This window comes from Lathyrus oleraceus, chromosome 3, assembly GCF_024323335.1.
Source record: "Lathyrus oleraceus cultivar Zhongwan6 chromosome 3, CAAS_Psat_ZW6_1.0, whole genome shotgun sequence".
NCBI lineage: Eukaryota > Viridiplantae > Streptophyta > Magnoliopsida > Fabales > Fabaceae > Lathyrus > Lathyrus oleraceus.
The window spans coordinates 86,996,818-87,022,959 of NC_066581.1; the positions used below are offsets into that span (position 1 = coordinate 86,996,818).

Sequence of the window (26,142 nt, forward strand, 5' to 3'; positions counted from 1 at the left end):
CTCTTATTCCTACTTGTGAAGTTAAATTGATCCGGGCTGACGAGACTATTTGTTCCTCAAGCGAGGCGTTGGACCTCTCGGATAGGACTTCTATCAAGGCCTCATACAAGACTTTGAACTAAGTTCTTAAGGTAGACTTTAGTCGCGTCTCCTAGGCGAGATTTCATAAAAGTTGTCATTAACAACATGTTGTCTATATTATCTTTCCCTCGTAACAAACTTCAAAATCATAAAATTATCCTTTACATCATCGTTGCTGATAAGATCATTTAAGAGAGAAAGAAAAAGATATATTTGAAAGCGATAATAAAGGAAAGAATATGATATGAAATTGGTAGAAGATGATACACTCAGAAATTTTAAAAAATCGAGGACGGTATTATTGAAAGAGTGAGTCATAAATTGAAATAAAATAAATAATAAAGAAACATAGAGGAAAAGAGAATGTGGAAAAAAAAGATGATCAGAGAAAGAGAAAAGAGACGTTCAAAGTGGTTGAGAGAAATTAGATTGAGTATTTAAATCAATGTGATCTAAATATGTTTTAAAGTTAATATTGAATTGATGACGAAAAAAAAAGAAAAAAAAAGTGAATAATGATGTAGTGGATACTCAGACTATTCAATTTAATGCTTACCTTTTATGACTTTTTTTATTGGAATTAAATAATAAAGTTATTGAATGTGAAATCTGTTTTTATTTTAATTAATAAATATGAAAATAAATTATAAAAACAATGTTTGAAATGCAATATAATTTCAAGTAAGTTATATCGTAAAATATATTATGTTTTAAATATTAAATTAAATTATAAACTAACTTAGTTAATTTTTATTTGTCAGCGCTTGTAGCTCAGTGGATAGAGTGTCTGTTTCCTAAGCAGAAAGTCATAGGTTCAACCCCTATCTAGTGTGATAATGGTTTTGTTCTGATAAAATTAAATAATTGCCTAACATAAATCAAAATTATACAATAGATTTTCACGTAAATGGTTTATTTTATTCTTTCATATATTTTTATATAAAAAAAGGTTAAAAGAATTTAAAAAAAATGATCATCAAATGAGACTTTGTACAAAGTCTTTAAAGCTAGACTTTAGTCGCGCCTCTTTGGCTTGATTCATATTTTGGATTCTGCCATAGAAAACTCCAAGTACGTCAGCAGAGGAGTTTAGATAGTCTGTTTTATGGGAGCTCTTAGTCCCACATGCAAAGTTATAATGAGCATGGCTGACAAAACTATTAAGTTCCTTAAGCAAGGAATTACACCTGCCGGGTGGGACTTCTATCAAGTCTAAGACATGAATTTAAACATAGTCTCTTAGGCTAGACTTCAGTCGTACCTCTTGGGCGAGATTCATATGTTGGATCCTGCCTGAGGAAACTCCAAGTCCCTTGGACAAGGAGGTTAGATAACCTGTTTGATGGGAACTCTTAGTCCCACAGGTGAAATTATATTGAGCCTGGTTGAAGAGACTATAAGTCCCTAACGCGAGGATTTGGACCTCTCGAGCAAAGCGTATTTTAAGCCCTCAAACAAGTCTCTGAACTAAGTCTCTTAAGCTAGAATTTAGTCGCGCCTCTTAGGCAAGATTCATATGTCAGATTCCGCCCGAGGAAACTCTAAATCCATTAGGCGAGAAGTTTTAATATCCTGTTTGATGAGAACTCTTAGTCCCATATGTAAACTTAGATTGAGAATGGATGAAAAGACATTAAGTCCTTCATGCAAGGCGTTAGACGTCTTGTGCGGGACTTCTATCAAGCCCTCAAACGAAACTTTAAACTAAGTCTCTTATGCTAGATTTCATTTGCACCTCTTGGGAGATTCATATGTAGGATCCTGCATAAGTAAGCTCTAAGTCCCTTAGAAGAGGAGTTTAAATACCCTGTTTTAAGGGAACTCTTATTCCTACTTGTGAAGTTAAATTGATCCGGGATTACGAGACTATTAGTTCCTCAAGCGAGGCGTTGGACCTCTCGGATAGGACTTCTATCAAGGCCTCATACAAGACTTTCAACTAAGTTCTTAAGGTAGACTTTAGTCGCGTCTCCTAGGCGAGATTTCATAAAGGTTGTCATTAACAACATGTTGTCTATATTATCTTTCCCTCGTAACAAACTTCAAAATCATAAAATTATCCTTTTCATCATCGTTGCTGATAAGATCATTTAAGAGAGTAAGAAAAAGATATATTTGAAAGCGATAATAAAGGAAAGAATATGATATGAAATTGGTAGAAGATGATACACTCAGAAATTTTAAAAAATCGAGGACGATATTATAGAAAGAGTGAGTCATAAATTGAAATAAAATAAATAATAAAGAAACATAGAGGAAAAGAGAATGTGGAAAAAAAGATGAATAGAGAAAGAGAAAAGAGACGTTCAAAGTGGTTGAGAGAAATAAGATTGAGTATTTAAATCAATGTGATCTAAATATGTTTTAAAGTTAATATGGAATTGATGACGGAAAAAAAAGAAGAAAAAAAAGTGAATAATGATGTAGTGGATACTCAGATTATTCAATTTAATGCTTACCTTTTACGACTTTTTTTATTTGCATTAAATTAATAAAGTTATTGAATGTGAAATCTGTTTTTATTTTAATTAATAAATATGAAAATAAATGATAAATATAATGTTTGAAATGCAATATAATTTCAAGTAAGTTATATCGTAAAATATATTATGTTTTAAATATTAAATTAATTTATAAACTAACTTAGTTAATTTTTATTTGTCAGCGCTTGTAGCTCAGTGGATAGAGCGTCTATTTCCTAAGCAGAAAGTCATAGGTTTGACCCCTATCTAGCGCGATAACGGTTTTGTTCTTAAAAAAATAATAATTGCCCAACATAAATCAAAATTATACAATATATTTTCACGTAATGGTTTATTTTATTCTTTCATATATTTTTATATAAAAAAAAAGGTTAAAAGAATAAAAAAAACTCTTTGGCTTGATTCATATTTTGGATTCTGCCATAGAAAACTCCAAGTACGTCAGCAGAGGAGTTTAGATAGTCTGCTTTATGGGAGCTCTTAGTCCCACATGCAAAGTTATAATGAGCATGGCTGAGAAAACTATTAAGTTCCTTAAGCAAGAAATTACACCTGCCGGGTGGGACTTCTATCAAGCCTAAGACATGAATTTGAACATAGTCTCTTAGGCTAGACTTCAGTCGTACCTCTTGGGCGAGATTCATATGTTGGATCCTGCCTGAGGAAACTCCAAGTTCCTTGGACAAGGAGGTTAGATAACCTGTTTGATGGGAACTCTTAGTCCCATAGGTGAAATAATATTGAGCCTGGTTGAAGAGACTATAAGTCCCTAACGCGAGGATTTGGACCTCTCGAGCAAAGTGTATTTTAAGCCCTCAAACAAGTCTCTGAACTAAGTCTCTTAAGCTAGAATTTAGTCGCGCCTCTTAGGCAAGATTCATATGTCAGATTCCGCCCGAGGAAACTCTAAATCCATTAGGCGAGAAGTTTTAATATCCTGTATGATGAGAACTCTTAGTCCCATAGGTAAACTTAGATTGAGAATGGATGAAGAGACATTAAGTCCTTCATGCAAGGCGTTAGACCTCTTGTGCGGGACTTCTATCAAGCCCTCAAACGAAACTTTAAACTAAGTCTCTTATGCTAGATTTCATTTGCACCTCTTGGGAGATTCATATGTAGGATCCTGCATAAGTAAGCTCTAAGTCCCTTAGAAGAGGAGTTTAAATACCCTGTTTTATGGGAACTCTTATTCCTACTTGTGAAGTTAAATTGATCCGGGCTGACGACACTATTAGTTCCTCAAGCGAGGCGTTGGACCTCTCGGATAGGACTTCTAACAAGGCCTCATACAAGACTTTGAACTAAGTTCTTAAGGTAGACGTTAGTCGCGTCTCCTAGGCGAGATTTCATAAAGGTTGTCATTAACAACATGTTGTCTATATTATCTTTCCCTCGTAACAAACTTCAAAATCATAAAATTATCGTTTTCATCATCGTTGCTGATAAGATCATTTAAGAGAGAAAGAAAAAGATATATTTGAAAGCGAAATAAAGGAAAGAATATGATATGAAATTGGTAGAAGATGATACACTCAGAAATTTTAAAAAATCGAGGACGATATTATAGAAAGAGTGAGTCATAAATTGAAATAAAATAAATAATAAAGAAACATAGAGGAAAAGAGAATGTGGAAAAAAAAGATGAATAGAGAAAGAGAAAAGAGACGTTCAAAGTGATTGAGAGAAATAAGATTGAGTATTTAAATCAATGTGATCTAAATATGTTTTAAAGTTAATATTGAATTGATGACGGAAAAAAAAGAAAAAAAAAGTGAATAATGATGTAGTGGATACTCAGACTATTCAATTTAATGCTTACCTTTTACGACTTTTTTTATTGGAATTAAATTAATAAAGTTATTGAATGTGAAATCTGTTTTTATTTTAATTAATAAATATGAAAATAAATGATAAATATAATGTTTGAAATGCAATATAATTTCAAGTAAGTTATATCTTAAAATATATTATGTTTTAAATATTAAATTAATTTATAAACTACCTTAGTTAATTTTTATTTGTCAGCGCTTGTAGCTCAGTGGATAGAGCGTCTATTTCCTAAGCAGAAAGTCATAGGTTTGACCCCTATCTAGCGCGATAACGGTTTTGTTCTTAAAAAATTAAATAATTGCCCAACATAAATCAAAATTATACAATATATTTTCACGTAATGGTTTATTTTATTCTTTCATATATTTTATATAAAAAAAAGGTTAAAAGAATAAAAAAAACTCTTTGGCTTGATTCATATTTTGGATTCTGCCATAGAAAACTCCAAGTACGTCAGCAGAGGAGTTTAGATAGTCTGCTTTATGGGAGCTCTTAGTCCCACATGCAAAGTTATAATGAGCATGGCTGAGAAAACTATTAAGTTCCTTAAGCAAGAAATTACACCTGCCGGGTGGGACTTCTATCAAGCCTAAGACATGAATTTGAACATAGTCTCTTAGGCTAGACTTCAGTCGTACCTCTTGGGCGAGATTCATATGTTGGATCCTGCCTGAGGAAACTCCAAGTTCCTTGGACAAGGAGGTTAGATAACCTGTTTGATGGGAACTCTTAGTCCCATAGGTGAAATAATATTGAGCCTGGTTGAAGAGACTATAAGTCCCTAACGCGAGGATTTGGACCTCTCGAGCAAAGTGTATTTTAAGCCCTCAAACAAGTCTCTGAACTAAGTCTCTTAAGCTAGAATTTAGTCGCGCCTCTTAGGCAAGATTCATATGTCAGATTCCGCCCGAGGAAACTCTAAATCCATTAGGCGAGAAGTTTTAATATCCTGTATGATGAGAACTCTTAGTCCCATAGGTAAACTTAGATTGAGAATGGATGAAGAGACATTAAGTCCTTCATGCAAGGCGTTAGACCTCTTGTGCGGGACTTCTATCAAGCCCTCAAACGAAACTTTAAACTAAGTCTCTTATGCTAGATTTCATTTGCACCTCTTGGGAGATTCATATGTAGGATCCTGCATAAGTAAGCTCTAAGTCCCTTAGAAGAGGAGTTTAAATACCCTGTTTTATGGGAACTCTTATTCCTACTTGTGAAGTTAAATTGATCCGGGCTGACGACACTATTAGTTCCTCAAGCGAGGCGTTGGACCTCTCGGATAGGACTTCTAACAAGGCCTCATACAAGACTTTGAACTAAGTTCTTAAGGTAGACGTTAGTCGCGTCTCCTAGGCGAGATTTCATAAAGGTTGTCATTAACAACATGTTGTCTATATTATCTTTCCCTCGTAACAAACTTCAAAATCATAAAATTATCGTTTTCATCATCGTTGCTGATAAGATCATTTAAGAGAGAAAGAAAAAGATATATTTGAAAGCGAAATAAAGGAAAGAATATGATATGAAATTGGTAGAAGATGATACACTCAGAAATTTTAAAAAATCGAGGACGATATTATAGAAAGAGTGAGTCATAAATTGAAATAAAATAAATAATAAAGAAACATAGAGGAAAAGAGAATGTGGAAAAAAAAGATGAATAGAGAAAGAGAAAAGAGACGTTCAAAGTGATTGAGAGAAATAAGATTGAGTATTTAAATCAATGTGATCTAAATATGTTTTAAAGTTAATATTGAATTGATGACGGAAAAAAAAGAAAAAAAAAGTGAATAATGATGTAGTGGATACTCAGACTATTCAATTTAATGCTTACCTTTTACGACTTTTTTTATTGGAATTAAATTAATAAAGTTATTGAATGTGAAATCTGTTTTTATTTTAATTAATAAATATGAAAATAAATGATAAATATAATGTTTGAAATGCAATATAATTTCAAGTAAGTTATATCTTAAAATATATTATGTTTTAAATATTAAATTAATTTATAAACTACCTTAGTTAATTTTTATTTGTCAGCGCTTGTAGCTCAGTGGATAGAGCGTCTATTTCCTAAGCAGAAAGTCATAGGTTTGACCCCTATCTAGCGCGATAACGGTTTTGTTCTTAAAAAAATAATAATTGCCCAACATAAATCAAAATTATACAATATATTTTCACGTAATGGTTTATTTTATTCTTTCATATATTTTTATATAAAAAAAAGGTTAAAAGAATAAAAAAAACTCTTTGGCTTGATTCATATTTTGGATTCTGCCATAGAAAACTCCAAGTACGTCAGCAGAGGAGTTTAGATAGTCTGCTTTATGGGAGCTCTTAGTCCCACATGCAAAGTTATAATGAGCATGGCTGAGAAAACTATTAAGTTCCTTAAGCAAGAAATTACACCTGCCGGGTGGGACTTCTATCAAGCCTAAGACATGAATTTGAACATAGTCTCTTAGGCTAGACTTCAGTCGTACCTCTTGGGCGAGTCTCATATGTTGGATCCTGCCTGAGGAAACTCCAAGTCCCTTGGATAAGGAGGTTAGATAACCTGTTTGATGGGAACTCTTAGTCCCACAGGTGAAATTATATTGAGCCTGGTTGAAGAGACTATAAGTCCCTAACACGAGGATTTGGACCTCTCGAGCAAAGTGTATTTTAAGCCCTCAAACAAGTCTCTGAACTAAGTCTCTTAAGCTAGAATTTAGTCGCGCCTCTTAGGCAAGATTCATATGTCAGATTCCGCCCGAGGAAACTCTAAATCCATTAGGCGAGAAGTTTTAATTTCCTGTTTGATAAGAACTCTTAGTCGCATAGGAAAATTTAGATTGAGAATGGATGAAGAGACATTAAGTACTTCATGCAAGGCGTTAGACCTCTTGCGCGGGACTTCTATCAAGCCCTCAAATGAAACTTTAAACTAAGTCTCTTATGCTAGATTTCATTTGCACCTCTTGGGAGATTCATATGTTGGATCCTGCCTAAGTAATCTCTAAGTCCCTTAGAAGAGGAGTTTAAATACCCTGTTTTATGGGAACTCTTATTCCTACTTGTGAAGTTAAATTGATCCGGGCTGACGAGACTATTTGTTCCTCAAGCGAGGCGTTGGACCTCTCGGATAGGACTTCTATCAAGGCCTCATACAAGACTTTGAACTAAGTTCTTAAGGTAGACTTTAGTCGCGTCTTCTAGGCGAGATTTCATAAAAGTTGTCATTAACAACATTTTGTCTATATTATCTTTCCCTCGTAACAAACTTCAAAATCATAAAATTATCCTTTTCATCATCGTTGCTGATAAGATCATTTAAGAGAGAAAGAAAAAGATATATTTGAAAGCGATAATAAAGGAAAGAATATGATATGAAATTGGTAGAAGATGATACACTCAGAAATTTTAAAAAATCGAGGACGGTATTATAGAAAGAGTGAGTCATAAATTGAAATAAAATAAATAATAAAGAAACATAGAGGAAAAGAGAATGTGGAAAAAAAAGATGATCAGAGAAAGAGAAAAGAGACGTTCAAAGTGGTTGAGAGAAATTAGATTGAGTATTTAAATCAATGTGATCTAAATATGTTTTAAAGTTAATATTGAATTGATGACGAAAAAAAAAGAAAAAAAAAGTGAATAATGATGTAGTGGATACTCAGACTATTCAATTTAATGCTTACCTTTTATGACTTTTTTTATTGGAATTAAATAATAAAGTTATTGAATGTGAAATCTGTTTTTATTTTAATTAATAAATATGAAAATAAATTATAAAAACAATGTTTGAAATGCAATATAATTTCAAGTAAGTTATATCGTAAAATATATTATGTTTTAAATATTAAATTAAATTATAAACTAACTTAGTTAATTTTTATTTGTCAGCGCTTGTAGCTCAGTGGATAGAGTGTATGTTTCCTAAGCCGAAAGTCATAGGTTCAACCCCTATCTAGCGTGATAATGGTTTTGTTCTGAAAAAATTAAATAATTGCCTAACATAAATCAAAATTATACAATATATTTTCACGTAAATGGTTTATTTTATTCTTTCATATATTTTTATATAAAAAAAGGTTAAAAGAATTTAAAAAAAATGATCATCAAATGAGACTTTGTACAAAGTCTTTAAAGCTAGGCTTTAGTCGCGCCTCTTTGGCTTGATTCATATTTTGGATTCTGCCATAGAAAACTCCAAGTACGTCAGCAGAGGAGTTTAGATAGTCTGTTTTATGGGAGCTCTTAGTCCCACATGCAAAGTTATAATGAGCATGGATGACAAAACTATTAAATTCCTTAAGCAAGGAATTACACCTGCCGGGTGGGACTTCTATCAAGCCTAAGACATGAATTTAAACATAGTCTCTTAGGCTAGACTTCAGTCGTACCTCTTGGGCGAGATTCCTATGTTGGATCCTGCCTGAGGAAACTCCAAGTCCCTTGGACAAGGAGGTCAGATAACCTGTTTGATGGGAACTCTTAGTCCCACAGGTGAAATTATATTGAGCCTGGTTGAAGAGACTATAAGTCCCTAACGTGAGGATTTGGACCTCTCGAGCAAAGCGTATTTTAAGCCCTCAAACAAGTCTCTGAACTAAGTCTCTTAAGCTAAAATTTAGTCGCGCCTCTTAGGCAAGATTTATATGTCAGATTCCGCCCGAGGAAACTCTAAATCCATTAGGCGAGAAGTTTTAATTTCCTGCTTGATGAGAACTCTTAGTCCCATAGGAAAATTTAGATTGAGAATGGATGAAGAGACATTAAGTCCTTCATGCAAGGCGTTATTCTTTCATATATTTTTATATAAAAAAAGGTTTAAAGAATATAAAAAAATGATCATCAAACGAGACTTTGTACAAAGTCTCTTAAGCTAGACTTTAGTCGCGCCTCTTTGGCTTGATTCATATTTTGGATTTTGCCATAGAAAACTCCAAGTACGTCAGCAGAGGAGTTTAGATAGTCTGCTTTATGGGAGCTCTTAGTCCCACATACAAAGTTATAATGAGCATGGCTGACAAAACTATTAAGTTCCTTAAGCAAGGAATTACACCTGCCGGGTGGGACTTCTATCACTACGCCAAAAACTGGTATAGACAGCGCCCCTTAGAGGGCGCTTTATTACAAAAGCGCACTCTAAAGTGAAGAGAAAAAATAAGGAGCATACTACTAGAATAGACAGCGCACTTTAGAGGGCGCTTTTGTAACAAAGCGCACTCTAAAGTGAAGCGAAAAAATAATGAGGAAATGGAGGGACACCAATAGAGGACGCTTTATTGAAAGCGCCCTCTAAGGGTAACCTTAGAGGGCACTTCTAAAAAAGCGCTCTTTATGTCCATGTACATTTCCAGTTTATAAGGCGCTTTTGGAAAGCCTTAGAGAGCGCTTTTAGAAGCGCCCTCTTAGGCCCCCTTTAGAGGGCGCTTTTGTAACAAAGCGCCCTCTAAAGTGAAGCCAAAAAAAAAATGGAGGGACAACAATAGAGGGCGCTTTTGTGAAAGCGCCCTCTAAGGTTACCCTTAGAGGGCGCTTTTGAAAAAGCGCTCTCTAAGTCCATGTACATTTCCAGTTTAGAAGGCGCTTTTGGAAAGCCTTAGAGAGCGCTTTCAGAAGCGCCCTCTTAGGCCCCCTTTAGAGGGCGCTTTTTTTTAAAAAGCGCCCTCTAAGGTCCCCTTTAGTAAACATTAAAATTATAACATATACTGCATGTCTCTTTATTTTCCCTCTCTATAAGCTATTTCGTTTACGTAACTGGGTTTTCTCTCAACTGCGATTACTCTCTACTGCGATTACTCTCGTCCTCCATTCGTTCTCCCTCCCTCACCGTCATCGTCGCCGTTCGTTCTCCCTCCCTCACCGTTCACGTTCACTGCGTTATCCTCTTCCACCGTCACTGTTCACTTTCTTCTCCATCGTTACCGTCACCTTTAAGGTATTTGTCTTCTCCATCGTTACCGTTCACTTTCTTCATGTGTTTGATTAGGGCATTTTCTAAACTTAGTTTTTCATTTTGTGCATTATGTTGATTAATGTTGTTTAGGGCAAACTGAGTTTTTTATTTCTGATTGAAAACTGATATATTTGAAGTGTGTTTGAGCTTGTGCTTGGAAGTTTGATGATTATGGATGCAAGTTTGTTCATGTTCCAAACACCATAAGTTTGCATTGGTCTTTTGCATGCAGTAGGTGTGTGTGAGTTTGTATTCAATAATGATAAAAAAAAAGAGTTTAGATTGTTGTAACATGAGAGAAATGGAAGGTATATGAATGTGTTGACGTATTGAATCATTGTCTTACTTGGGTCTTATTGAATCATTTCTATATTACAGATAAAATGGCTAACCAAGACGATACCCATGCCGCGAATGAATCACGTAATAATGTTGAAAAAGAAATAAAACGAGGATTGACTGTTATGAAGTCAATCATTCGTGCAAGAGACAAGGGTGTAAAATTTGAAGTACATTGGAGTGCTGAAGACCAACTAATTGAGCCTAACGGTTCAATGTTGGCAAGTTACATTGGTTTCCTTGTTCGACAACATATTCCGATTACATGTGATAATTGGAGAAGTCCGGACTTGAAGGTTGGCAAGGAAAAAATATGGTCGGAGATACAGGTACTTACCATATATTGTTATATGTTTTTTTTTGTTGACTATTTGTTAACCATATATTGTTATAATATTACTTTATAATAACACACTCCATTTGTATGTTTTTTAGAGATCCTTTCACATCGATGAAAGCCGGCAAAAATATTGTATTCAATTGGCCGGAAAAAGACTCCGAGGATTTCGATCCTTTTTGTGCAACAAATTTCTCAAGGATGAGGAAGGAAAATTTGTTGAAGGAGAACGGCCAATGAAGTATGCCGAGATTATTTCAGCCGATGAATGGGATAACTTTGTCGCCAAACGAAGAAACGAAAAATTCCATGTAATGTCTATTAATTATGGTATTATACAATTGTTAAGTTACTTGGTTCTAATATGCCTTAAACTTTTTTATCCAGGAAGTAAGCGACAAAAATAGGAAAAGGGCATCAAAACCCGCGTATCCGTACAAAAAAGGGCGTACGGGTTATGCACGGTTACAACAAAGAATTGTGAGTATATTCAAATGCTATGAGCTTATACATTATCACAATATGTTATAATTGATGATCTTATAATCTAATTCAATGTGTAGCTAGCCGAGGAGAAAAGTGACGCAACATCTCTTCCGGAGCACGTATTATGGAAGGCTGCTCGGGTTGGGAAGGATGGGGCTGTCGTTGAAGCGGTCCAAAATGTTTATGACGAATGTGTAAGTATATGTAACATTATTTCTTTAATTATATCGAAAATTTTGTTAGACATATAATTCAATTTTAATCTCCTCTAATAATATTTCAGGAGACTTTATCCCAAACCGTACCTTCAACCGAGGTCCAGGATTGCAGGAGCGTACTTAGTCGAGTACTAAATGTTCCTGAGTATTCCGGTCGTGTGAGGGGTAAGGGTTTTGGTGTGACTCCGTCGTCATTTTATAAAAAACCAAAAACAAAAAATCCTACCAACAAAGAGGTGATGGAGACCTTGGCGGAGTTAAGGGCACAAGTACTCCAACTGCAAATCGAGAATGCAAGGTATAGAGAGGAAAGGTGCGCCTCCGAGGCAAAAGATACTAGTGACCGAGCTAGTATCAATTATCAACCGAAATTTCCCGAGGTAATTATATATGTTATTATGAAATTAAAATAGCACTTTTTTACTTGACACATATACAAGTTAACAATAACATTTATTATTGGTTTAGGGCATTTCACCTTGTCAGTTGTATCTATCGTCACCAACTTATCGCATGGTTGGCAAGGGAAAAGTGCACAATACTTCGGGTGAATTACTTCACCATAATCCCCTCCCGGTGGGATTTATGAAAGTTTCGGTTGACCTCGTATTAGATACGGACGCCCGTCTACCATTACCTGACGTTGTTTCAGAGACAACGTTGATGCGAGATGCAGTCGGATCCTTTGTTGGTTGGCCGTCAGATCTAATTTTCCCTGATGCCGAGGTATATATGTTCTAAATGATTATGAATATTTAGTATTCACATTTCAATTCAGCTACAATTATGATATTTAATCAATTATATGGTAATGTTAGACTCCTACAAGACCCACACATAAAGTTGGTAAAGGGATTTCAAGACGCATCGAGTCAGTTGCATCTCAAAAAGAGGTACAAATATATATACCCATTGAATTATATACGCAACGATTCTGTTGCATCACAAAAAGTCATGATTTATTTTATATGAATTTTTAGGTTCCCGGTCGAGAGTTGAAAAGCGCTGCTAAGGATATTCCAACGACGTCCGGGACAAAATCTCAAATTATGATGCGTCTTGAGAAAATGGTGGAGGAGTCCGATATTATGCATGGGGCCATTCGTACTATAAATTTTGATGAAGGTGTTTTCGGAGCTGCTCATTTCGAAATAATTGGAAAGGAGGACTTCCAACAACTTTTTGAACACACCGAATTGGGCATCGCTGTCATTCATACATACATATGGTACTCCGATCAATCTATAATTTACTTAGTTGAACAATTTATTTACACATTTCAATGAGTAGTCTAATGTTTATTATGTTTCTATTTAAGGTATATGTATGTAACATTGATGCGGGGAACTGAATTGTGTAACCGTTTCAATTTTATTGCTGCTTCCCGTATCAATGCAACGTTAATAACGAATAATCCAACATCCGTAAAGAATGATCTAGTCGATAGATTCATGGCGGCCGGCGATAATACTACACCCAGTTTGTATTTTTTATCGTTTAATTCTGGCAACGGGTTAGATTTTCTTTCTAATAATTTCATTCTAATCTATGTATATCTTTTACGTAGAAAATTTTCAATTATCTAAATTTTTGTTTTATTTTACAGTGGTCACTGGGTGTTGGTTGCTATGGATCTTTCGAGACTAATAGTGTATTATCTCGATTCTTTATCGGGTGATTGGAGTAAATATCCGAATATGAAGAAGACGGTTGACGCGTAAGTTAAATTCCCCTAAATATTCGTGTGTATTTGTATATTTAATTATGTCTGTCAGATTGATCTCAATATACGTTTTTATTTTGTTAGGGCAATAATAAAATTTAGATTGAAAAAGAAATACCGCAATAGGAAGGACATTACCTGGATCAGAGTTCAGGTATATATTAAGTATCTTATTTTTGCTTATAATAGTGTTTGTTTTTTTGCTTATAATAGTGTTTGTAAGAAATTAACTATATATATATTGTTTGTTTTTCTGTGTAGTGTCCTCAGCAAAATAATTCGGTCGATTGCGGATTTTTTGTATTGAGATTTATGAGAGACATCATTGCGTTGAATCGTATAGACATCCCAAAAATGGTATGGAATAATAACTTAGGGTTTATTTTAATATTATCGAATATTTCATCTAATTTGTTACTAAATCATGAATATGTTTTATTCTCTTAATTGTAGTACTTTGAGGAATACAAAACTTACTCAAGAGCAAATTTGGATGAAATCAAGGATGAATTGTGTCAATTCATTGTTGATCAAAGAATCATATAGCTAGGTTGTATATTGTTGTACATATATGTATGGAATGTTGTTGTTGTATGCTGTTGTTGTATATATGTTGTATATTGTTGTTGTAATTTTACTAAATCATGAATATGTTGTTGTATATTGTTGATCAAAGAATCATATATTAATGTTGTATATATGGAGGATTAATGTTGTATATAAATGGATTCATGTTGTATATATCAATGGATTAATGGTGTATAACATTGGATTAAAGGATGAAATCAATATGAATTTTACACTTTTGCAGCATGTGAACAGGTTACCAATTAAATATCCACTGTTTTTCAAACAATTTTTTTTAAAATAACTAACACTTTAGAGGGCGCTTTGTCCAGAAAGCGCCCTCTAAACACTTTACATTGACAACTTTAGAGGGCGCTTTTTCCTGAAAGCGCCCTCTAAACACTTTACATTGTCAACTTTAGAGGGCGCTTTTTCCTGAAAGCGCCATCTAAACACTTTACATTGACAACTTTAGAGGGCGCTTTTTCCTGAAAGCGCCCTCTAAACACTTTACATTGACAACTTTAGAGGGCGCTTTTTCCAGAAAGCGCCCTCTAAGGTGTCCCTTTATGGACCACTCCAGAGGGCGCTTTTTTCTTAAAGCGCACTATAATGTGGCCACTTTAGACAGCGCTTTCTCCAGGAAAACAAAGCGCTGTCTTTACCTATGCCAGCGCCAGATTAGAGGGCGCTTAAAAGCGCTGTTATAGGCCAAAATAAGCGCCCTCTTTTCCCTTATTTGGCGTAGTGTATCAACCCTAAGACATGAATTTGAACATAGTCTCTTAGGCTAGACTTCAATCGTACCTCTTGGGCGAGATTCATATGTTGGATCCTACCTGAGGAAACTCCAAGTCCCTTGGACAAGGAGGTTAGATAACCTGTTTGATGGGAACTCTTAGTCCCACAGGTGAAATTATATTGAGCCTGGTTGAAGAGACTATAAGTCCCTAACGCGAGGATTTGGACCTCTCGAGCAAAGCGTATTTTAAGCCCTCAAACAAGTCTCTGAACTAAGTCTCTTAAGCTAGAATTTAGTCGCGCCTCTTAGGCAAGATTCATGAGTCAGATTCCGCCCGAGGAAACATTAAACCCATTAGGCGAGAAGTTTTAATTTCCTGCTTGATGAGAACTCTTAGTCTCATAGGAAAATTTAGATTGAGAATGGATGAAGAGACATTAAGTCCTTCATGCAAGGCGTTAGACCTCTTGTGCGGGACTTCTATCAAGCCCTCAAACGAAACTTTAAACTAAGTCTCTTATGCTAGATTTCATTTGCACCTCTTGGGAGATTCATATGTTGGATCCTGCCTAAGTAATCTCTAAGTCCCTTAGAAGAGGAGTTTAAATACCCTGTTTTATGGGAACTCTTATTCCTACTTGTGAAGTTAAATTGATCCGGGTTGACGAGACTATTAGTTCCTCAAGCGAGGCGTTGGACCTCTCGGATAGGACTTCTATCAAGGCCTCATACAAGACTTTGAACTATGTTCTTAAGGTAGACTTTAGTCGCGTCTCCTAGGCGAGATTTCATAAAGGTTGTCATTAACAGCATGTTGTCTATATTATCTTTCCCTCGTAACAAACTTCAAAATCATAAAATTATCCTTTTCATCATCGTTGCTGATAAGATCATTTAAGAGAGAAAGAAAAAGATATATTTGAAAGCGATAATAAAGGAAAGAATATGATATGAAATTGGTAGAAGATGATACACTCAGAAATTTTAAAAAAATCGAGGACGATATTATAGAAAGAGTGAGTCATAAATTGAAATAAAATAAATAATAAAGAAACATAGAGGAAAAGAGAATGTGGAAAAAAAAGATGAATAGAGAAAGAGAAAAGAGACGTTCAAAGTGGTTGAGAGAAATAAGATTGAGTATTTAAATCAATGTGATCTAAATACGTTTTAAAGTTAATATTGAATTGATGACGAAAAAAAAAGAGAAAAAAAAGTGAATAATGATGTAGTGGATACTCAGACTATTCAATTTAATGCTTACCTTTTATGACTTTTTTTATTGGAATTAAATTAATAAAGTTATTGAATTTGAAATCTGTTTTTATTTTAATTAATAAATATGAAAATAAATGATAAATATAATGTTTGAAATGCAATATAATTTCAAGTAAGTTATATCGTAAAATATCTTATGTTTTAAATATTAAATTAAAATATAAACTAACTTAGTTAATTTTTATTTGTCAGCGCTTGTAGCTTAGTGGATAGAGCGTCTGTTTCCTAAGCAGGAAGTCATAGGTTCGACCCCTATCTAGTGCGATAACGCTTTTGTTCTGAAAAAATTAAATAATTGCCTAACATAAATCAAAATTATTCAATATATTTTCACGTAAATGGTTTATTTTATTCTTTCATATATTTTTATATAAAAAAAGGTTAAAAGAATAAAAAAAATGATTCTCAAACGAGACTTTGTACAAAGTCTCTTAAGCTAGACTTTAGTCGTGCCTCTTTGGCTTGATTCATATTTTGGATTCTGCCATAGAAAACTCCAAGTACGTCAAAAACTATTAAGTTCCTCAAGCAAGGAATTACACCTGCAGGGTGGGACTTCTATCAAGCCTAAGACATGAATTTGAACATAGTCTCTTAGGCTAGACTTCAGTCGTACCTCTTGGGCGAGATTCATATGTTGGATCCTGCCTGAGGAAACTCCAAGTCCCTTGGACAAGGAGGTTAGATAACCTGTTTGATGGGAACTCTTAGTCCCACAGGTGAAATTATATTGAGCCTGGTTGAAGAGACTATAAGTCCCTAACGCGAGGATTTGGACCTCTCGAGCAAAGCGTATTTTAAGCCCTCAAACAAGTCTCTGAACTAAGTCTCTTAAGCTAGAATTTAGTTGCGCCTCTTAGGCAAGATTCATATGTCAGATTCCGTCCGAGGAAACTCTAAATCCATTAGGCGAGAAGTTTTAATTTCCTGTTTGATGAGAACTCTTAGTCCCATAGGTAAATTTAGATTGAGAATGGATGAAGAGACATTAAGTCCTTCATGCAAGGCGTTAGACCTCTTGTGAGGGACTTCTATCAAGCCATTAAACGAAACTTTAAACTAAGTTTCTTATGCAAGATTTCATTTGCACCTCTTGGGAGATTCATATGTTGGATCCTGCCTAAGTAATCTCTAAGTCCCTTAGATGAGGAGTTTAAATACCCTGTTTTATGGGAACTCTTATTCCTACTTGTGAAGTTAAATTGATCCGGGCTGACGAGACTATTAGTTCCTCAAGCGAGGCGTTGGACCTCTCGGATAGGACTTCTATCAAGGCCTCATACAAGACTTTGAACTAAGTTCTTAAGGTAGACTTTAGTCGCGTCTCCTAGGCGAGATTTCATAAAGGTTGTCATTAACAACATGCTGTCTATATTATCTTTCCCTCGTAACAAACTTCAAAATCATAAAATTATCCTTTTCATCATCGTTGCTGATAAGATCATTTAAGAGAGAAAGAAAAAGATATATTTGAAAGCGATAATAAAGGAAAGAATATGATATGAAATTGGTAGAAGATGATACACTCAGAAATTTTAAAAAATCGAGGACGATATTATAGAAAGAGTGAGTCATAAATTGAAATAAAATAAATAATAAATAAACATAGAGGAAAAGAGAATGTGGAAAAAAAAGATGAATAGAGAAAGAGAAAAGAGACGTTCAAAGTGGTTGAGAGAAATAAGATTGAGTATTTAAATCAATGTGATCTAAATATGTTTTAAAGTTAATATTGAATTGATGACGGAAAAAAAAGAAAAAAAAAAGTGACTAATGATGTAGTGGATACTCAGACTATTCAATTTAATGCTTACCTTTTATGACTTTTTTTATTGGAATTAAATTAATTAAGTTATTGAATTTGAAATCTGTTTTTATTTTAATTAATAAATATGAAAATAAATGATAAATACAATATAATTTCAAGTAAGTTATATCGTATAATATATTATGTTTTAAATATTAAATTAAATTATAAACTAACTTAGTTAATTTTTATTTGTCAGCGCTTGTAGCTCAGTGGATAGAGCGTCTGTTTCCTAAGCAGAAAGTCATAGGTTCGACCCCTATCTAGCACGATAACGGTTTTGTTCTGAAAAAATTAAATAATTGCCTAACATAAATCAAAATTATACAATATATTTTCACGTAAATGGTTTATTTTATTCTTTCATATATTTTTATATAAAAAAAGGTTAAAAGAATAAAAAAACTATTAAGTTCCTTAAGCAAGGAATTACACCTGCTGGGTGGGACTTCTATCAAGCCTAAGACATGAATTTGAACATAGTCTCTTAGGCTAGACTTCAGTCGTACCTCTTGGGCGAGATTCATATGTTGGATCCTGCCTGAGGAAACTCCAAGTCCCTTGGACAAGGATGGTTAGATAACCTGTTTGATGGGAACTCTTAGTCCCACAGGTGAAATTATATTGAGCCTGGTTGAAGAGAGTATAAGTCCCTAACACGCTGATTTGGACCTCTCGAGCAAAGTGTACTTTAAGCCCTGAAACAAGTTTCTGAACTAAGTCTCTTAAGCTAGAATTTAGTTGCGCCTCTTAGGCAAGATTCATATGTCAGATTCCGCCCGAGGAAACTCTAAATCCATTAGGCGAGAAGTTTTAATTTCCTGTTTGATGAGAACTCTTAGTCCCATAGGAAAATTTAGATTGAGAATGGATGAAGAGACATTAAGTCCTTCATGCAAGGCGTTAGACCTCTTGTGCGGTACTTCTATCAAGCCCTCAAAAGAAACTTTAAACTAAGTCTCTTATGCTAGATTTCATTTGCACTTCTTGGGAGATTCATATGTTGGATCCTGCCTAAGTAATCTCTAAGTCCCTTAGATGAGGAGTTTAAATACCTTGTTTTATGGGAACTCTTATTCCTACTTGTGAAGTTAAATTGATCCGGGCTGACGAGACTATTAGTTCCTCAAGCGAGGCGTTGGACCTCTCGGATAGGACTTCTATCAAGGCCTCATACAAGACTTTGAACTAAGTTCTTAAGGTAGACTTTAGTCGCGTCTCCCAGGCGAGATTTCATAAAGGTTGTCATTAACAACATGTTGTCTATACTATCTTTCCCTCGTAACAAACTTTAAAATCATAAAATTATCCTTTTCATCATCGTTGCTGATACGATCATTTAAGAGAGAAAGAAAAAGATATATTTGAAAGCGATAATAAAGGAAAGAATATGATATGAAATCGGTAGAAGATGATACACTCAGAAATTTTAAAAAATCGAGGACGATATGATAGAAAGAGTGAGTCATAAATTGAAATAAAATAAATAATAAAGAAACATAGAGGAAAAGAGAATGTGGAAAAAAAGATGAATAGAGAAAGAGAAAAGAGACGTTCAAAGTGGTTGAGAGAAATAAGATTGAGTATTTAAATCAATGTGATCTAAATGTGTTTTAAAGTTAATATTGAATTGATGACGGAAAAAAAAGAAAAAAAAGTGAATAATGATGTAGTGGATACTCAGACTATTCAATTTAATGCTTACCTTTTATGACTTTTTTTATTGGAATTAAATTAATAAAGTTATTGAATGTGAAATCTGTTTTTATTATAATTAATAAATATGAAAATAAATGATAAATATAATGTTTGAAATTCAATATAATTTCAAGTAAGTTATATCGTAAAATATATTATGTTTTAAATATTAAATTAAATTATAAACTAACTTAGTTAACTTTTATTTGTCAGTGCTTGTAGCTCAGCGGATAGAGCGTCTGTTTCCTAAGCAGAAAGTCATAGGTTTGACCCCTATCTAGCGCGATAACGGTTTTGTTCTGAAAAAATTAAATAATTGCCTGACATAAATCAAAATTATACAATGTATTTTCTATACTTTCACATAAAATGTATTTAAATTTTTGACTTTTCAAAAAAAATATAATTAATATTTTCACGTAAATGGTTTATTTTATTCTTTCATATATTTTTATATAAAAAAAAGGTTAAAAGAATAAAAAAATTATTCAAATAATGATTCTCAAACGAGACTTTGTACAAAGTCTCTTAAGCTAGACTTTAGTCGCGCCTCTTTGGCTTGATTCATATTTTGGATTCTGCCATAGAAAACTCCAAGTACGTCAGCCGAGGAGTTTAGTTAGTCTGCTTTATGGGAGCTCTTAGTACCACATGCAAAGTTATAATGAGCATGGCTGACAAAACTATTAAGTTCTTTAAGCAAGCAATTACACCTGTCGGGTGGGACTTCTATCAAGTCTAAGACATGAATTTGAACATAATCTCTTAGGCTAGACTTCAGTCGTACCTCTTGGGCGAGATTCATATGTTGGATCCTGCCCGAGGAAACTCCTAGTCCCTTGGACAAGGAGGTTAGATAACCTGTTTGATGGGAACTCTTAGTCCCAAAGGTGAAATTATATTGAGCCTGGTTGAAGAGACTATAAGTCCCTAACGTGAGGATTTGGACCTCTCGGGCAAAGCGTATTTTAAGCCCTCAAACAAGACTCTGAACTAAGTCTCTTAAGCTAGAATTTAGTCGTGCCTCTTAGGCAAGATTCATATGTCGGATTCTGCCCGAGGAAACTCTAAATCCATTAGGCAAGAAGTTTTAATTTCCTGTTTGATGAGAACTCTTAGTCCCATAGGAAAATTTAGATTGAGAATGGATGAAGAGACATTAAGTCCTTCATGCAAGGCGTTAGACCTCTTGTGCGGGACTTCTATCAAACCCTCAAACGAAACTTTAAACTAAGTCTCTTATGCTAGATTTCATTTGCACCTCTTGGGAGATTCATATGTTGGATCCTGCCTAAGTAATCTCTAAGTCCCTTAGAAGAGGAGTCACTACAACAAACAAGACCTTAGACAGCGCTTTTTTTAGCCTTAAACAGCGCTTTAAAGCGCTGTCTAAACCTCCGCTGCTAAAGGTTTAGACAGCGCTTTTTTAAATCTTAAAAGCGCTGTCTAAGCCCCCCCCCCCCCCCCCTTAGACAGCGCTTTGGCCAAAAGCGCTTTATAAGACCCTCTTATTATAAATTTTTTAGGTATACCTTAGACAGCGCTTTTGAAAAGCGCTGTCTAAGCCCCACCCCCTTAGACAGCGCTTTGGCCAAAAGCGCTTTCTAAGACCCTCCTATTTTAATTTTTTTAGGTATACCTTAGACAGCGCTTTTCAAAAAGCGCTGTCTAAGCCCCCCCCCTTAGACAGCGCTTTTGCCTAAAGCGCTTTCTAATCCCCCCCGTAGACAGCGCTTTTTACAAAAGCGCTGTCTAAGGTATACGAAAATTTTTGAAGCTTTTGTTTTAAACCACATTTTTTCCAGGTTTATAAACCAGAATTTCTACCTGTTTTCAACCAGATTTTGACAGACAATTATCACATTTTATATATGCCATTTTGGCCTTTTTTCTACCAATTTTTGGCTAACAAATATATATATATATACCAATTCAAACCAATTTTGCCTTAAATGTATCAAAATATATACAAATTTATGTACACATTTACAAGTCATAACATATACTACAAATGTACACATTAATTACACAAATTTATGAACAAACATTGAGCTTTATCATGAATTGACACCACTCCTCTTTGATTTCGTCCACTTGATCCTTTGTATAAAATGCACACTTGAATTCATCAAAGTACTACATAATAATATAACATATTTTGAACTAATTCCAACTATTTAATTATATGAGATATGTGTAAATATAAAAATAACTCATAAGTTAGAAATACATACATCGGTGGGAATCTTTAATCGGCCCAAAGCAAGAGTATCTCGCATAAACCTCAACATGAAATACCCGCAATCTATTTGATTACGTTGTTGAGGACACTACATATGAAAAAAAAAATATGGATTATAAATCCTAAGTTTTATCAAGTGTCATCACTAATATAATAAAAAATGTGGTAATTAAAAATATACCGCCACTTTAATCCATGTAATGGAGTTGGCGCCCCTCCTTGAGGTTTGAATATCTCGTTGGGCCCGAAAAGCTTGTAGGACGCTAATAAAATAAAAATGAAGCAATTAGAACAATTCACATAAACTAAGAAAAATTTTGAACATTCTCAATTACGTGTCAATTAGGACCTTCATATCCAGGTATGTTGTCCAATCATTTCCTAACGAGTCAAGATAATACACAATTTCTCGGATAGGATTGATTGCGAGCAACAACCAATGTCCACTGTAATGATTAGGCAAATGTTAGATGGTAACTTGGAAAATAATTATAATAGATGAATTTAGAATGAAATGCTAACCCGGTATTAAACGGTATAAAAAACAACTTCTCCGCATCTTTATTGTCCATGAGGATCCGAAGAACGTACTCCGTCACGGTATCCGGTCTACTTAAGATTAAACCTAAGTTGACGGTCGCGGGTGTTAAGAATCCGAATGACACGTCCAAACCATTGGGGCGCATCAATTCGTCATACAAAAACCTAATATAAAAACATCATTAACACCTCTTTTGAAACATAAAGTAAACCGGATTAACATAAAGTAAACATCATTAACATAAGTTGTTTAATTAATAAAACAAAGTAGACCGGATTTACCTAATATATGTATTGACAACGGTGACGCCGATTTCTTCATGACTAAAAACTTGCATGAAGTCTTCATTACCAATCATTTGGTCGTAATCAAAGCCGAAAATCCCTACCTCCATATGTACAGTCCGAACACCTCCGGTCGGTATATCGGTCATCTCTAGAGATGTCCTGAGGCACGACCTATACTTGGTGGTAGGTTTTTTCCTAGCTACGGTCTTCTTAGCACCAGAACTTTTTACCCGTGCGGAGGCGTTGCTAACCTCCTTTTTTTGTTGTGCGGAGGCATTGCTAACCTCATTTTCTTGAAGCTACATGTCATATAAATAGTTAGATCAAATTAAGAATGTAACAACTTCCATGAATATATGTCATATAATTGTATATTACCTCTTTTCTTGAAACCGTGGACTCGGTATGCCGTGGAATCGCATTATCTTTTGATTTGGATTTTGTGGGAGTCTATTTAACATAACCAAGGAAAATATGTAAGTAAAATTTTAAGCATAAATTTTAAACTTTGAATATACACATTAAAGTTAACATAAGTTTTAAGCATACCTCATATCCTACGCATATGAGGTTTGTCGGCCATGCAACAAACGAACCTACTGCTTCGTGCACCGTTGTTGCATCCGAATCATCGCTAGGATATGGTAATGCTGCATTCGGCTCAACTGCAATATCAACTGATACCTTCAAACATCCAGCAGGGAGCTCTCTAGTGTGGAGTAATACTCCGCTAACGTTATGCACTTTTCCCTTGCCAACCATCCGATAGTATGTGTCGCATCCGCGAAAAATCAACCGGCGAGACTCGAATAAAAACACAACACAGAGCCAGCCACTGCGCGTTATTTATCCCAAAATAGGGAAAGGAAACGCTCAGAGAAACCTGGAAAGGAAATGGTCTTGCGACCAAAGAGAAAGGGTAAGGGAGTCGGTTACGCGAGGGGAAGGTATTAGCACCCCTCACGTCCTAGGTACTCCTAGGGATCCACGTTCTAAAATAAAGAATAGGTTGCTAAAACATCACACACACACACGGGGAACGCAGGTGGGGTTAGGAGAAGGGAGCTCGATAAGGTATCGCACCTTATGCCTACATATCTTGTCTGGAACAAGAATCAGAGCCACTGTAGTTCGGCTTACGCACGCCAAACAACACAAAACACACCAACAGATGGCAAACATGGAGCCTGACAACCACTCGATGGAATTACGTCAGCATCCAAACCAAACAATACAAAATGGCAAACATGGAGCCCGACAGCCAATCACTGGACTTACGTCGGCATCCGAACCAAAACACAATCAGATAACATGTAAACACACGCAAAAAAAGAAAAAGGTTGCCCGGAGTGGTCTCGCACGACCACCTGCCTACATACCTCGTCTGGAACAAGGATCAGGGCGATGTAGTTCCCCCTAAAGGGACTGAATTGCTAGCCAGAAACCAGGGAAAGACACACTACTAGGGAGCTGGACTCGAGCCTAGTGTTGTCATGCATCGTTACCCTAAGTTCAGTTTCTATCCTACTTGCATAAGCAAGCCTATCCTAACCAGGAAAGAAGCAAGCATACAAGCATACAAAATAATTCAAGCATACATCACATGAGAACAAGCATCTCAAACAGATATCCACATAGCACGCACTATAACCAAGCAAGTGGGCTCAAACAATGGGTTTGACTGCCAAAGCAAGTCGTCTGTACGGGCTGTGTTTGCTCTTAACCTTGCCATTACGAGGCTAAGGTGAAGCAGATGAAAAGGTGAAGTGAGGATGAGACCTCACAGCTCTTATCCCTGACCAGGGAGAGCTTCTGACAAAGGAGCGTGGGTCCAGAATGGAGGAACCCTTCTACGCTCAAAGACTCTGACTCGATTGTGCAACAGCACGAGATTTGGGGTTTGTGTCCCAATGCATCAACACACAGCCGTGTGAGCAGAGGGACGACACACAGAATAGTGGGGGATAGATTGCATATCCCTACCTTCCACCAATTGCCTTGATTAAGGACTTTACCTGCTTAGGCACAAAATTAAACAATCACAATCATCGCCTCTTAAGGAGGACTTCAGACATTTATTTGCCCGGCCAAATAACAGACCGGGTCTCCAGACTACATGAAGAACAGAAGTTATACCTCAATGCAAGTTGCTTAAGCAAAGCAAAGCAAAAGTTCACAAGGAACTGAGCAACTAAAAGTACCTGGAAACAGTCAAACACAGTTAGTACTCAGACAGACAAACCATAAACAGCAAGTGTTAATCAGTTAATCTATACAGATCAATGCACAACAAAGCAAGCTATAAGCTCAAGCCCAAGCTTCACAACCTACAAAACAATGTTATGTTAGTGTACAAACATCAAACAACATCAATTGCATTTAACTTGGATCATTCTCCATGAGCATTGTGCTATTCATCCTGAAAAATCAAGCAAACATTAGCAACAAGACCACTAGGCCAAGCCTAGGGTCCAAAGGCAAGAAAAATCCCTAAACAGCAAGGTATCTCTAACCAAACTCAAGTTAAAGTCAAACAAGAGTCAACACAATTAGTCCCATGTCCATATCATTCATTATACTCATTTCATGCACAAAACAATCCAAACTAGTTCAAATGAAGCACCAAACATGCAAACAGAACTATTGCATTCAAATCCATATCAAAACAAATCTAAAAATTCTCAAATAATTTACACCTAAACAGAGGATATTCAAGGTCTAGCATGTCAAATTTTAGCTCAATTGGGCAAATGGAACCATGTCAATGAAAATCAACAAAAATAGACACAAATACATGCTACAAATCACAACACCAACACATGCTTCCACTTCAAAAATTCACAACTCAATGAAAACAATAAAGAAATGGATGAGACCAAAACAGGGATGTTCTATCATGTGTCTATTACAAGCATATCAAATTTCATGATCATTCAATACCATATGAGCATTTCACATCAAATCTACCAACCTATGTCACATGAACTTGCAATTTTGACCACCAGAGATGAAAAATAGCAATCAATTTGAAAATGCCACATAAAATTCCACAAAAAATCACATAGCATCCTAACATGTTAATCAACATTCATGCAAAATTTCACATTAATCCAACAAGTATAGGTCACTCAAAAAAATCCAGCAAGTTGACATAATGAGGTGTGACACAAATTGTCACACCTAAGTTCAAAAATTTGTATCTTAATGGCCAGGTATCAAAAATTCATGAAATTTACATGTAAATAAACATCAACCAGTCCACAATCATCACAAAACATTTCAAGAATTTATTTGTAACTATGAGCATTTCACAGTGGAATTGGCCAAAGGTACCAAAAATGAGTACATGTTAAAAATCCCTAGGGCAAACACAAATATTACCATGCACAACTTTGACCAATAGGTCAAAAAACATCTACAGTCAACAAGGAAGTCAAAGAAACAATTCTCATATTTTTCTGAATTTTTTATGATTTTTTATGAATTTTTAAAAGTGTTAATGAATTTTTTAACATTTTTTAGAATTAATTTAATTA

At 35.0% G+C, this 26,142-nt stretch overlaps 1 long non-coding RNA gene and 3 other non-coding genes across 4 annotated transcripts; 3 read left to right on the forward strand and 1 right to left on the reverse strand.

Annotated features, from left to right (window-relative positions):
- Positions 1-841: 841 nt before the first annotated feature.
- TRNAR-CCU (transfer RNA arginine (anticodon CCU)) lies at positions 842-914 on the forward strand. Its single transcript has one exon. It is a non-coding gene; the product is annotated as a tRNA-Arg (tRNA).
- A 15,308-nt stretch (positions 915-16,222) lies between these two features.
- TRNAR-CCU (transfer RNA arginine (anticodon CCU)) lies at positions 16,223-16,295 on the forward strand. The gene has a single exon. It is a non-coding gene; the product is annotated as a tRNA-Arg (tRNA).
- A 1,741-nt stretch (positions 16,296-18,036) lies between these two features.
- On the forward strand, positions 18,037-18,109 carry TRNAR-CCU (transfer RNA arginine (anticodon CCU)). The gene has a single exon. It is a non-coding gene; the product is annotated as a tRNA-Arg (tRNA).
- Positions 18,110-21,554: 3,445 nt separating this feature from the next.
- Positions 21,555-22,339, reverse strand: LOC127128943 (uncharacterized). Its single transcript, XR_007806097.1, has 4 exons — positions 22,301-22,339; positions 21,960-22,041; positions 21,771-21,866; positions 21,555-21,672 (listed from the first exon to the last, which is right to left on the reverse strand). It is a non-coding gene; the product is annotated as an uncharacterized LOC127128943 (long non-coding RNA).
- Between the last annotated feature and the right edge of the window lie 3,803 nt (positions 22,340-26,142).